At 44.0% G+C, this 13199-nt stretch overlaps 1 protein-coding gene across 11 annotated transcripts in view; it reads right to left on the bottom strand.

Moving 5' to 3' along the window:
• The window catches only part of TBC1D1 (TBC1 domain family member 1), a 213526-nt gene that overhangs the window by 69556 nt on the left and 130771 nt on the right, over positions 1 to 13199 (bottom strand). The window contains exon 1 of one of the 11 annotated variants that reach the window (XM_037002635.2): positions 11350 to 11514. The exons of the other annotated variants lie outside the window; for them this stretch is intronic. The gene's annotated coding sequence lies outside the window, so the exon portion shown is untranslated. Of the gene's footprint in view, positions 1 to 11349; positions 11515 to 13199 lie in introns of those variants that run through there. 11 annotated transcript variants of the gene reach the window in all.

Consider the following 13199-nt stretch of genomic DNA (forward strand, 5'->3'; position numbering starts at 1 on the left):
AAAATAAGGAATTTGAAACAGATGACTTTCAAAGTCCCTTGCTTTTAGAATTCCTTAAAAGCAGTGGGCTCAATGCCTCCTCCACATCATCCAGTAACAGTATTTAAAGAAGCCATGTGGGCTGTGCAGTATCTTGCCTCTACCCAAAGTTTACATTTAAGTTAGGAAACAGCACAGTACAGGCACCACCCTGAAGGTGCCTCACCTGTGGCTCTGAAAGACAGCAGGGCAGGTGAAGCGAGGCCTCCAAGAGTTCTTCACCTGGAGTAGCCTATGCAAGAGGACCTGGATGAGGGGAATGTCCTCGAGCTGCTCTCTCCAACAGGGCAAGCACTCACCCATGTGGTTCCTAGGCACTGGCAATGAGGCTAGGGTGAGGCTAAACTTTTTACTGTATGTAAATGTAATTAGTTACATTTAAATTTAAGTGGCTAGCCTACTGATCTGAGGTTGAGATAAATAACCCCAGACAAAGTAAGCAGTTCTCCAAAAGGGACAATCACAAACCCCAAGGAGTATCAGAGGTGGAGAGGGGTCTATGCCCAAGAGAAAAGAGGAAGAGGTCCGATGTGGCCTGAAAGGATAAGGAGATGTCTGTCAGTGCTGAAGTGCAGGGGGCTAAGCACAGAGGGGTGAAGAGCGGCAACAGGAGCTTTCTGGCCAAAGGAAACCATGTGCAAAATCTCAGCTGCAGAAGGAGACACAGCATTTCTGAGCAGGGTACCACTCCACTCCACCTGGGCAGCGCTGGAGGCCCTCTGGCCGCCTACCGCATACCCATCCTCCCTCACCCTTCCAACCGTGGGTGTTACACAAGGTGGCAACGTGCCCAGCTGACAGTTGGTGTCCCCATTCTCCCTTGTAGCACATGTGACCAGATGACACAGCTCCAGACCATAGGGCACGAGGGGAAGCCTACCAGGGATTTCTGCAGCAGTTCTGCTCTCTGGACAAAGAGGGGTCGCCTGTCCTCCTTGTTACCTCCTTCTTCACTCTACTTGGAATGGCAGGGGCAGCTGAAGGTGGAGTGGCGACCTTGTGACCCCGAGGCCCCAAGAGGATGACACGGGAAAAGAGAAGGGATCCCAGCTCACTGGTAACATCATGGAACCAACGGACTAGCCCTGCTTGTGGAAAAATTAATCCCTCTTTGGTTATGCCAGTGTAGCAAGATTTCTAGTACATTCAGAAAGACAATCTCTAAATGATGTTAAATTTGGTACCTGGAAGCAAGGAGCTGAAAATATGCAGTTGGTAGGGCATAAAAAATTGGGCAATGGGAGGAGATGAAGAGGAACCCCCAACAAATGAATGGAAATCTGGTGACTAGGCTAGGTGCTGGTAAAACATTTGGTCTAACTGTATGGAGCCTGCTGTACACTGGGACATGCAACAGGTATGACTAAGTCTGTAGTGTTAAGGATAATGGAAGAAAACTTCCAGAATGTGGTGCATATAGATTTCTCTAAGGGAGAATGAAGAACTCAAATTCCATAGCCAGTTTGCGAACAATGATAGGATATGACTTTGTTAAGGTAGGTACTGCCACCTATGACCTCTAATCTAAGTTTCACAATTTGAAGACATGCAGGGCTGAAAAAGCCAACTGCTTCTAATATCTACCCCTCTGTTCCCCCACAGCAAGCCTTGGCAGGAGACAAGGCTAGTGCCAATGAGAAACAGAAACACTTCCCCTCTGTGACTGCTTGGGGAAGATGATGCTGCAAAAAAAAAACAGTTCCACAAACCAAACCTGCTGAGGTAAAAACTATGACCTGTCATCATCAGGATGGTTCTTAATCAAAAGTTCTCAAGCTAACCCACCTAGACAGGAAATGAATCATAATACTTCAACTTTCTGTGGAAAACCTATTATTCTCTCAAACATAAAATGCATGATTTGCTACTACGAATTATTTTCAGAATTATATAAGACCATAATTATAGTGTTCCTACTTCCGTAAATGATGTTTAAAATCGTGTTAGTACTCATTCTACAAATATTTTCCTATGAAAGTGATAAAACAAATTTACTTCGAAAAAATCCATTTAGGAAGCCATTTAATGCATCTCTTGGCTTTACCTCAGATTTTACAGCATTGAGAGCTTGCTGAGCATGCTAACAGCTGTAACTCTTGTTACAGCTCTTGTTACAGACATGGAGAAGGTAGCTCATGTCCCGCAGGAGTGTACAGCCTTGCCACCTCCAAGAGACAAACATTCTTTCATTTAAACATATGAAATTAACAGAAACCATTCAGGTAGGAAGATTCTAATTGTTTAAAACAAATTAGGATTACCAATAAATAATGCCCAAACTGGGTGCTGTAGTAGCAAAAGTTAACATTTAATTCTAGAATACTGCCAACATAAGAACTGTTCCTTCATTCTAATACAGTCGTGTCATACTCACTGCACAGTCACTAATTTAAGGGAGGAAACCAATCAAAACTTCTTGATAATTTATCCCTACAACTGCTAGCAGTTCACTACTGTGATTAAGAGACTGGATTTAGAGTTGGACTGACGTGATGTGAACCGCAGCTATGAGAACTACGTATGGTGGGAGCTATGAGCGCATTAGTTAATACCTGTAGCCTTAGCTTTAAAATAATGGGCAGTAGTACCCACTACTGGAGTCAATGTGAGAATTATCACCCAATTGTAAAAGTGCAAACATTAAATGCTTAATACATGATAAGGACAATTATAGTGGCTATTATTAACATTCAGTTAGTTTTATTGCAAAGAAAATAGGATTTGTTGTCTCATATAACAGATTTCTCATTTTCAATCTGTTTATTTTCCTAACACTCAGGGTGGTTTTTTTTGGACTGGAGTTTTAACTCAGAAGAAGATGTACCCTTGCCTATCAGCTGCTGCACCTTGAAAAATTCAGGGGGCCGCAAAGTGTGGTCCTCAAATCTGTGGCATTAGCATCACCAGTGGACTTGTAACAAATGCAAAAAATACTCAGGCTCCACCAAAAATTCCATCTCCAAAATCAGAAATTTAGGGGTGAGGAATAGCAATCTCTATTTCCACAAGTCCCTCCAAGGGATTCTGGGCACACTCAGTTTGATAACAGCTGGAAGAAATGTAATTTTGGGCCACTATCACTAACCTGTGACCCTCTGGTTTGGGAGACCAAACTTGCCTACTTCCACTGGCCTAACCATCCTAATATCAGAACTTCAGGCAACAACGTCAAGCCCCCAGAGAAGGAGGCTCCACAACAGCTCATCCTTAAAACCCTTTAAGGTATGGCCACACAAAAAATGTGGATGTGAACGTTCACTGCAGCACTAATCGTAACAGCCAACAGGTGGAAACAACCCAAATGTCCATCAGCTGGTGATGGAGAAAGCATAACGTGATCTTATCTATGCAATGGAAAAAAAACTGATTCTAAAAAGGAATGAAGTACTGGTACGTGCCACAACACAATGAACCTTGAAAACATTAAGGTAAGTGAAAGAAGCCATTCACAAAGGATGACATATTGTACGAATCCATTTATACAACATGTCCAGAACAGCAAATCTATAAAGACAGAAAATAGGTGAGTGGTTGTCTTGGGTTTGAAGAGGGGTGGGAGGTGACAGCTATGGGTTTCTTTCTCGGGAGACTAAATATTTTAAATTTAGATTCTGGTAATGGTTGTTGGGCTCTATGAATATAGAAAAAAAAACAATGAATTCACTTTAAATGAGAGACTTCTATATGAATTATTTTTCAATAATGCTATTTTTTAAATAAACCAAAAGAAACTCCTCGTGCCAAATCCTTCCTCAGAGTAACTCTATCCTCCCTGGCAGTGTTCAGATCATTTAAGTAAACTGCTGGGGGTAGGAGGGCGGACAGTGCATGATTGTGTGCAGAGCCAGGAGGAGGCAGCAGCAAGCAGGTACCTACTGTGCACTATTTAAGGAGGCACTCACTCTTAGGGCCAGGTGAGTACGGGGTCAGTACTTATAGAACCCTGAAAATGAGTGCCTTCTTAAATTTTGCATCCAGGCACCTGCTTCTCTCACCCCACTGCTGCCCTGATTTTGAGGCTAATGTTTAGATATCCTCCTGATAAATCTACAGATTTATCCCCCTGACGATATTTTCAAACTACTTACTTCCTTGCTTTACAAACATCAATGGCTCCCTAGCACCTACAGATTAAAGTTCAAAGGTGACAGATGGAGATCTTCCACCTTGGCCTTTAATCCTGTGGGCATACATGCAGAGGCTCTGGAGTAAGACCAGCCCTAAGGAGAAATCCCCTGCCAGGTAGTGTGCTGTTAGCAGAGATTCGCATCCAAACCTTCAGACACCAGGGCCTCCAGCGTCCAAGCTCTCAGCTCTCTGCTCCTGAAACTCTCCTACCAAGCAGCAGAGGTTGAGATGATATCTTTGTATCACCAGCAACCATCACCTCCAGTCCTTGTACAAAGTATAAGTACTGACTGTTTAAATGCTGATGGTTATCTAGGAAAAGCTCAATCAGGACTAACTTGCAATTGTTATCAGGCACAAAAAGAGCAAACCAAGGTAAAACCTTGCCATTCACTATGGCTTCCCAGGGTCTGTAATGATGGGCCAAGAAGCACAATAAAGGGAAAAAAATCTAGTAGCTTCAAACTATAGAAATCCTGAACAATCAGATTCCTGGCTTGCAATATTTTATCTTGAGCCTGGTCTTTATTTGTTACAGAAAAGCAAAGTTAAATGGTAACTAAATTAAGAACAATCTTAAAAAGCCATGTGCCTCTGGCAATGAGAGACCATTTTTTTTCTTCCTTATTTTTTCCCACTCCCTAAAACTCTATAGAAAAGAAAAAAAAACGCTCGATTTCAGAACATAGCTCTTCACTCAAATAAGCTGCAAATGAGCAAGGAAGATACATATTATAACAAAAACAAGACCAAAAACAAAAGCATAAGGAAAAAAGTTTCCTAGGCCTGGAAAGAGCAGGGCCATCAAGACAGGGAGCAACACTGCCCCCAAGTGGTGACAGTGTCTCAAATCTGGCTCTGATGTCTAAACCAGCCAGCCATGTGAGTCCAGGCAGCCATCAGAATCCTATGGTGAGTTTAAAAGAAAAGAATTCATGCCCTGACCCCATCCTCACCCAATTTATTCACTGAGGCAGACAGCAGAGAGGAAGGTGCTGCCGACAGTTCAAAAATCTCCCCAGGTGACTCTGGTGCGCAGTGAAAGCTGAGAACTATGGGTCAAAATAAAAGGTCATATGGATGTCACTATGACACTTATATTTTCCAGTAGTTTTAAATGTAGCTATTCTGCTTATATCATCTATTAAAATGTCCTAGTAGTATATAAATTCTTGAAATTTTGGCTATGTACAACAAAAATAAGTCACAGTCATACAACAGTTTCTACATTTTTCACAATAAAATAGTCACCATACAGTTCAGATTATACTCCTTAGTTTTGCCATTACTGTTTATATCTAACCTAACCCAGTAGACTTAACCATATCATAAATTAGGCATATTGACACAGCTATGCTCACAACACAAAAACCCTTTGAACTTTAGTTTCACTAGTTTATTTGCTTGTACAATGGGTTTCAAATCAATAAATCTTATCTATGTTAGATGGGTTTTCCTTTTTTTTTTTTTGCAAGACATGTAATGCCTGAATGCTTCTATTGTTGGTGAAATCTATGAAGGTGCAATGTAATCTAAAATACTTAAATGAAAGGTATTAGGCTAACACTAAAATTGATCCGTGGCATAGAGAGGTAAATAACAGAATTTTCCCTTATTTCAGTCAGGAGTTACTTAAAAAAATTACTTCTTAACAAACTCATCTTTTGTATAATACACAAGGAAGAAAAACTGGAATATTTCTACTACCAAGTATCTAGTCAGAAGTTTAATTTCAGCATTTTTGTTGACCTGACAATTAGGACAGAGCCCACAGCTAAGAAAACACACACCTGCACGTTCTGTGAGCCCTGGGTGCTACCAAGAGACAAAGCTTTCCTGGAAAAAAGGCAGGAAAGAGGCAAAGCAATGTATGTTTCATTTCATATGGCATATTATCAGGTTTTTCTTTAACCCTATACCACGTCTTTTTCATTACTGCATTTTCCCCACTAGACTAACTCTTTGCTCCCCCAGGCAGCACCAATCTTCTCAAAAAATATCACTGATGACCCAAACTTACTCGAGGTTTGAGACATGGGTGACTCCCTGGGTGTCACAGCAGCAGAGAAGGGCACGGAAGGCACCCCGTTCAGGGACTGGAAGGTATGGGCTGGATCTGGTCTCTAGCTCTAAGCCTATTACTCACAGTGGATGAGCCACATCAGTATGAATGGGTGGCTTGTCAGAAATGGAGACCCTCTTATCCACCCAGACCCACTGGATCAGAGTCTGCCCAGAGGACTCCAAGCACAGGAAAGTCTGAGAAGAGCTGCTCCAGACTGTGATCTGGAAAAAGCCACTGAACCCACCGTGAGCTGTGTTCATCTGAGAGATGACCGTGCCTTTCTCAGAGTCACCTGCAGTGGGAAGGCTCTGCGAATGAGAAAGGGCTATCACAAAGACATGGGCACTGCTGCTCTCTCTGTCCACACTCAGCCATGCCCGCAAATGCCCACCCTTCAGCAGCTTGGCCCTGCAACAGATTTAACAGCACCCCTACTGATTTCATAATTTACAAAGTGCTAGCCTTTCCATACTCCACATCTCAGACACCTTTCAGCCAAAGAGCCTATAACATGAAGGAGAGAGAATGCATTTCCCAGGTTTCTGGGGCAATAGCCTTAAGTAACTGCCACAGATTTAAAGCATCACTGACGACCTTTGCTGTAAAGTTAAGAAGCCATGCAGCTTCTAGCATTCTGTGATCTACCTATGTCTATCTTACTAAAACATATTTGTCTTGCCAAATAGTCAAGTACAAGTTAGTGATTGTCCCACTTCTGGCATCAGTTCCCTTCCCTGTAGTGCTGCTGGACACCTGACCTCCTAGCTGAGAAGCAGAGACCCACCTCTCTGAGGTTCAGAATGAAAACCATTCCTCCTAGACTTGGTCTCTTGTAGGAATTCCCACAGGAAGCTAGCCAACTGGTCTCTGTTGAAAAATAGTCTGGAATTTGGGAACATTTGCAGTGGTCCTACTAGACATATATAAGTAAATTTCTAAATAGAAATCAACTGCCTACTTGCTTCAGATAGGTCTCAAAGACTAAAATTCAGATTTTTGTAACTTAATTATTTCACAGGGATTTTGTATACAGAAAGTCACATACCCGAGTAATGACAGGCTGAGCTGAGACAGTATTTGCCATCTATTTGCTCCACCTCCTACCCACGCTGCTTTGCATTTTCCTTCCTTTGCTCTACATTTAGTTGGAGCCACACTCTTTACTAACAGCCTCTTCTCCAGGTTTTAGCCCATCTATAAAAATGAGAACCCCAAAATTACAAGGAAGTCACTGTATCCTTATCACTATGCAAACACCATAGTTTTTCATTACTTATGGTTTATTTTATTTGTATTTTCCAAGTGGGATGAAACAGATGGGACAGTACACATATCCCTGCCTCACTTTTTCAACTTGAAGAAGCATTTTTAACCAAGGCTTCCTGTCTAACTGAAGTTTACACTACCAGAACATAAATGCAAAATAATCACAAATAGTCACTCTAAGCTTCTGCAACATTTTTTTAAAGGCACCGTTAAGTATTCCCCACAAGCACGTCCAAGTCAACAACGAGCTTGCCAAGGCTGCAGAAAGCTGGCTGCCTACATGTCTGGTCCCCAAAGCAAGGCAGGGACAGAGGCCTCAAGCCACCTTGAGCAGCCCACATTCTGTTGGAGACGGTCTGGCCCAAGCAGGGACCTCTGGGGCCCTAAACTATCTGAGGACCTGGAGGTGTCTCTGGTGGAGGGGAACATGGAGAGCTGTGGCGTGGGTCCAAGTGGTCCCGGACCACAGTGGAAGATGGTATCATCTCTGTGCTCTAAGGATGGGGAGCAGACAGTGGCAGAGGACAAAGATGCCTGATTTGGGAGAAGAAGCTACACAGACACATATTAAAAAAACCCGACCCTCTCTACTGCATGCCAGTGACAGCACTAACATGGAGGGAGGCAGGACAGATGACCGAAGGCAAGTCCACACATTAAAGTGCTCCAGAACATGTTGGTGCCTGGCCAACAGGGGGACATATGGATAGGCTGAGACTACATGCCCAGCACCTGAGGTGTCTTCAGGGAATCAGGGGGCCTCTAGCAACAAGGAGCTACAGAAGAGGATGCACATCCAGGGGCACAATGCCCTTCTCTGGCTGCAGCCCAGGCCTGTGTGCAGGTCAGAGTGTCAGCTCCAGGCACAGACCCACAACTCCGGTCCTACCTCTGCCACCCACTGACTCTGTGGTTTGGGGAAAGTGACTAAAGTCACTCCAAGCCTGTGCTCCCTCATCTGTAAAATGGTGACATAAAAATGCCAGCCTTCATAAGGCTGACTTGGAATTAAAGGAAATAATTCATGTAAAGCACTTAGCATAAATAAGGGTATAAGAAGTGATTATTATCATTATACCAGTTCAGTGTCTTAATGCTTTTATTCTTCCTTCTCTCTCTCACAGAGTACTTATAACCAAAACATACAGATGGTATTTCTTAATTCTAAAAAGAAAACAAAGATATGTACCTATACAGAGGAGAAAGGAGGCAGCATTAAGAATCACTAATGAACAAATATTAAGTTTGTAAGAATCTGAGCAATTTACTTACCTGCCTTTAAAAGTCATAAAGCCTCTGTGGACTGGAGAAACCACTGGTAGAGATAATGAGCAAGTGAATTCTAAGGGATAATATAAGGAGGTAAGTGCTACGGGGAAAAAATCAGGATGAGATTAGGAATGTCTGGTAGTGGAAGATGGAGGGCATAATTCTAAACAGAGTGGCCTAGGAAGGCCTCGTTGAAAAGATGATTTTTAACAATAATCTGAAGCAGATAAGGGAGTTGGTCATGGGGATTCTGGGGCAGAGCATTCCAGCTGAGGGAATGGCCCATGCAAAGGCCTCAGGTGGGAGCACCTGTGGCAAGAGCCAGCGGTCCCAGCTGAAGCCTTCATCAGAGAAGACAATGTATTGACATTCACCTAGTGCTGCACAGTGGTTTCTGCAGGGGACAGTGGGAAAACCAACAACAGCTCAATGATTGGGGACTTGATGAATCAGAGATGCTTATGGCCAAGGAGCAGCAGGAACAGTGTCTATGCAGGGTCCTGTTGTGTTCAATCACTTAAAGACACAGTGGGCATGGCTTGTAAGCTTTACATAGCTCCCTACAATGACTGGACACCAAAATCAAGCTTTAAAACCACCCCAAAAGGAATGGCCAAAACTGATGCTATAATACTTCACAGGTACCAACTGCTTGGGAAAAGCTTTTAAAAACCCTTCCCAAGGGCAGCTAGGAATCAGTCTGACTTTTACGTACCAGTTTATTACCAAAAGGACAAATACAGTAAGAGCCACGAATGTGAGTTGATTGCTTAAAGCAGAAACAGATTATGGAGGTCACTGTGCATAAAGAGAACAGTGGCCATGCAGCAGAAGGAGGCAGTACCCCATAAGAGCTGGAGACCACTGGAGACCACAGGAATGCTGTGCCGGCTGCAGGGTCCCCGAAGACAGAGTATTTGCAAATGACAGGTCTTTGACTAGAGAGGACCCAAATGTAAAGCCATGTGAGGGGGAAGGAATGAGGGCAATCAGCATGGAGAAGAGCATTTACGGAAACAGTGGTTTCCATGATCTTCTGCCGTCTGCAGAACAGGAAGTGGAAGCAAGTGTATTTTGCATGTCTTCAGAGCCCAGAACAGAACCAAGCAATGGAAGGACAGCGAGCAGGGTTTGGCTCAACCTAAGAAAGTTCATTTGAAAACTCAGAACTGTTCTGCAAACGGACAGGCTGTTTCTATTGGCCACGGCCCTCACTACATTCCTCCCGCTGGCCACTGCACCAAGAGTTTTAAATGCATTATCATTACATACACATTTAAATACATTAACTACATTATCACACTTCAGTCTCCACAACAACTCCCTGTGAGGTGCAGCCGCAGCAATACTGGGACACTATTTTTAAATATCTCAACTCCTCTTCTGGTGTTACTGCTGTTCTGTTGTTTCAGCCAAAAATCCCAGCTCAGTTCCCCATCCTCAGCCTCCTTCTGGTTCCTTCCACTCCCCTCCCAACCCCATACCCTCTCCAGCCCCTAACAGGACCTGGGAGGAAGAGCCCTTTGCAGAGGGTGGGCCTCTCCACTGTGGCAGGGGATGGGTGAGGCACCACCATTCCGCTCACACTGGCAGCAGGAGAAATCTAAACTTTGGCCACTCTGCGCAGCAGCTACACCGAGGGGCTCCCACAGCAGGAAGGTGCTGCAGAGTGGCAGCTCCATGGCGCTCCCACGTGGAGGGGCTGAAACTACAGCACCAACTCTGAGCACCAGAGGGACTGACTTCCACATGGTGGGAGGTGACTCTATGTGGAAGGAAATGTCCACCTCACTGATTCTCTAATCTTATGAATTCTGAAGGCTTTTTAAATTAAATGCCAATAGAAACATGTCTCCCTATCTCACTCAGTATGGCAATAAGCATACTTAGCCCTCTCTCATAAGTGAAAAACTTAAGACAGCTTGTTCCAGGTGGTGGCTCCTCAAGGGAAAGATGGGGTTTGAATGCAGTCACTCTGCTCTGCTTTTGGAAGAGGTTCCTGAATGAGCTCCAAATTCCTTCCTTACCTTCCCCGTGTGACCATCGCAGACCCTGCCAAGTTGACGGGGCAGCTCCCTGCCTTCCTACCAGTGGTGCGTGGTCCGAGGGGGCCCCCGTCAGGTGGATGTTCGGGGGCCCTTTGAAGTATCGCTTCCAGTGGGGGAGATGACAGTTCCAAGTGCTCTGTTCTCAGTCCCCCAGAGACCAGACTGCCCAGGGCCTCAGCGGACCTACTTGGTGCTCTGACCTCAGGGGCAACAGCCCGCTACCCCATCTCATTTACTGCAAACTGGCCTAATGGTGTCAGCTAGCCCAGAATTCACCAAAGAACTCTGCCAATTGCAAATTATCATAAATAAGAAAGCAATGTGGAGTTAAATATCCAGGTCTTACAATATTTCCAGAGTAAATCAATTAAAATGAAAAGCTTCCAAAAAAAAGAGAATATGGACACAAACCGTGGTGCTCTTCCATCTTCCCTTTCCCAGCAGTTTTACCCACTGGGGGCACAGGTCACCTGGTATCCCCAGTGCCCTCCATCACCCATTATCCTGGGGCTCTCCAGGGGAGTACTGACTGACCTTCTGACTCAGCTCCCTCAGACCCCACCTGGGAGGGACCAGCTTCCGCCCGGAAACTCGCCACACTTCCACACGGGGGACAGGCGGCACCAGGGCGGGTCCTGCACAGGTCCTCGGCTTTTCCTCAGAGGCTAGGGCTCCACCAAGGAGCTCAGTCCCACCAGGGCTGCGCATTTTCCAAGCCTGGTGTTTTCCACAGCCCACACCCCAGCAGATCCATTTGGCTTAGAAGCTCAAAAGCAGTTTAAACAGGAAGAAACTGGGTTACACAATCTGGCCATTAGGCATTACTAGACAATCTACAAAATGAAAATGAAATCTTTAAAAGTAAATTCTAAATTGATACAAATTGAAATAACTCAACTTACTGACATTTCATAAAAATCTCATTAGATATCTAAACCCCATTTCTCTAGAGTTCCTTTCCACTGCTCTTGCTGGGGACAACAGGATAGGAGGCTTAACACCAGGGCTCTGATCAAAAATAATGTTATCACCTTACATTTGATGTCTTTAGATTTTCAAAGTACTTTCACATTTATAATTTAATACAATTCCAGGAAATAGAAAGAGTCAACATTACTATAACGGTTTCACAAATGAAGGAAGAGTTCATGAGGTCTTCACAAAGCTAGCTGAGCTCTAACCAAGCTCTCATTTAATTTGGCCGAGGGTTCATTTTTTTAAATTAAATATTAAGGATTACTCAATTTGGAGGAGGGGGAGAAATGAAAAAGAGGAGTAGAGGGTGAAGAAGGCAGTCATCAGGAGAGGGGGAGATGTTCCTCTGACAGTGCCTCCTCCCTCAAGGCAGGTGCATAGAACCTAGTTGTAAAACCCTGGATTATAAGCCTAAGAGATACACAGGAGCATGTCAAAGGACAAGAGTGAATCCACACTACACGTAATCTAAAGAGCTAACATAATCGTTGGAGGTCTACTAGTCTGCTCTGCCTTTTTTTTTTAAGTATCACTGATATACAATCTTATGATGGTTTCAAATACACAACACATTTATGTTGAACACATTATGGTTCAACATTTATCCATATTATCAAGTCCTCACCCCGTCCACTACAGTCATGGTCTATCAACATAGTAAGATGTTACAGAGTCATTAAGTGTATTTCCGTGCTATACTACCAGCCCCGGGACCAGACTATATTGTGATCACAAATTATTGTGCCCCTTAATCATCTTAACCCTTCCCCCCACCCCTTCCCTTTGGTAACCACTGTTCCCTTTTTGGCGTCTATGAGTCTACTTCTGCTCTGCTTTTTTAAGGAATGTTTTCTGATTAAAGAACATTACAGAAAGAAAATATTTGCTGTTGAAAGTTTATGATATCACTGGACAGATAAAAATCTGGATTTTAGTCAGAAAAACTGCATTTAAACTCATTTTTTATATTATAAATCAACATAGAAAGTCTAAAGACAGACTTTAGGATATCCTGTATTCATCTGGGGAACACAAGAAGGATAAGAGGGCACAGATGGTCCTCCCTGACACTAGACTGAGTGACAGCAAATGACTGAGCATGCGGCACTGTAAGTGTGAGCATTAGGATCGGGTGTACCTGTAATCACACCGTGTAGGGTGTACACCTACCTACACGGAGGCTATACAGAGGGAATACAGGCAAGCACGGAACACAGCAGGAAGGAAAGAAGGACGTAGAGGGCATCAGGCTGAGCCTGTGCCACGCCCAGGGGCAGGGTGGGTGAGTGGTCAGAAAGCTCAGCAGAGGCGCTATTTCTAAGGTGTTGCACACTGCTGAGTCCTTTCCCTGGAAGTCGGGATCCTCTGGAAATAGTGACAGGCATTGTCACTTGAGCTCCATACCAGCG

Source organism: Manis javanica, chromosome 5, assembly GCF_040802235.1.
Source record: "Manis javanica isolate MJ-LG chromosome 5, MJ_LKY, whole genome shotgun sequence".
Lineage (NCBI taxonomy): Eukaryota > Metazoa > Chordata > Mammalia > Pholidota > Manidae > Manis > Manis javanica.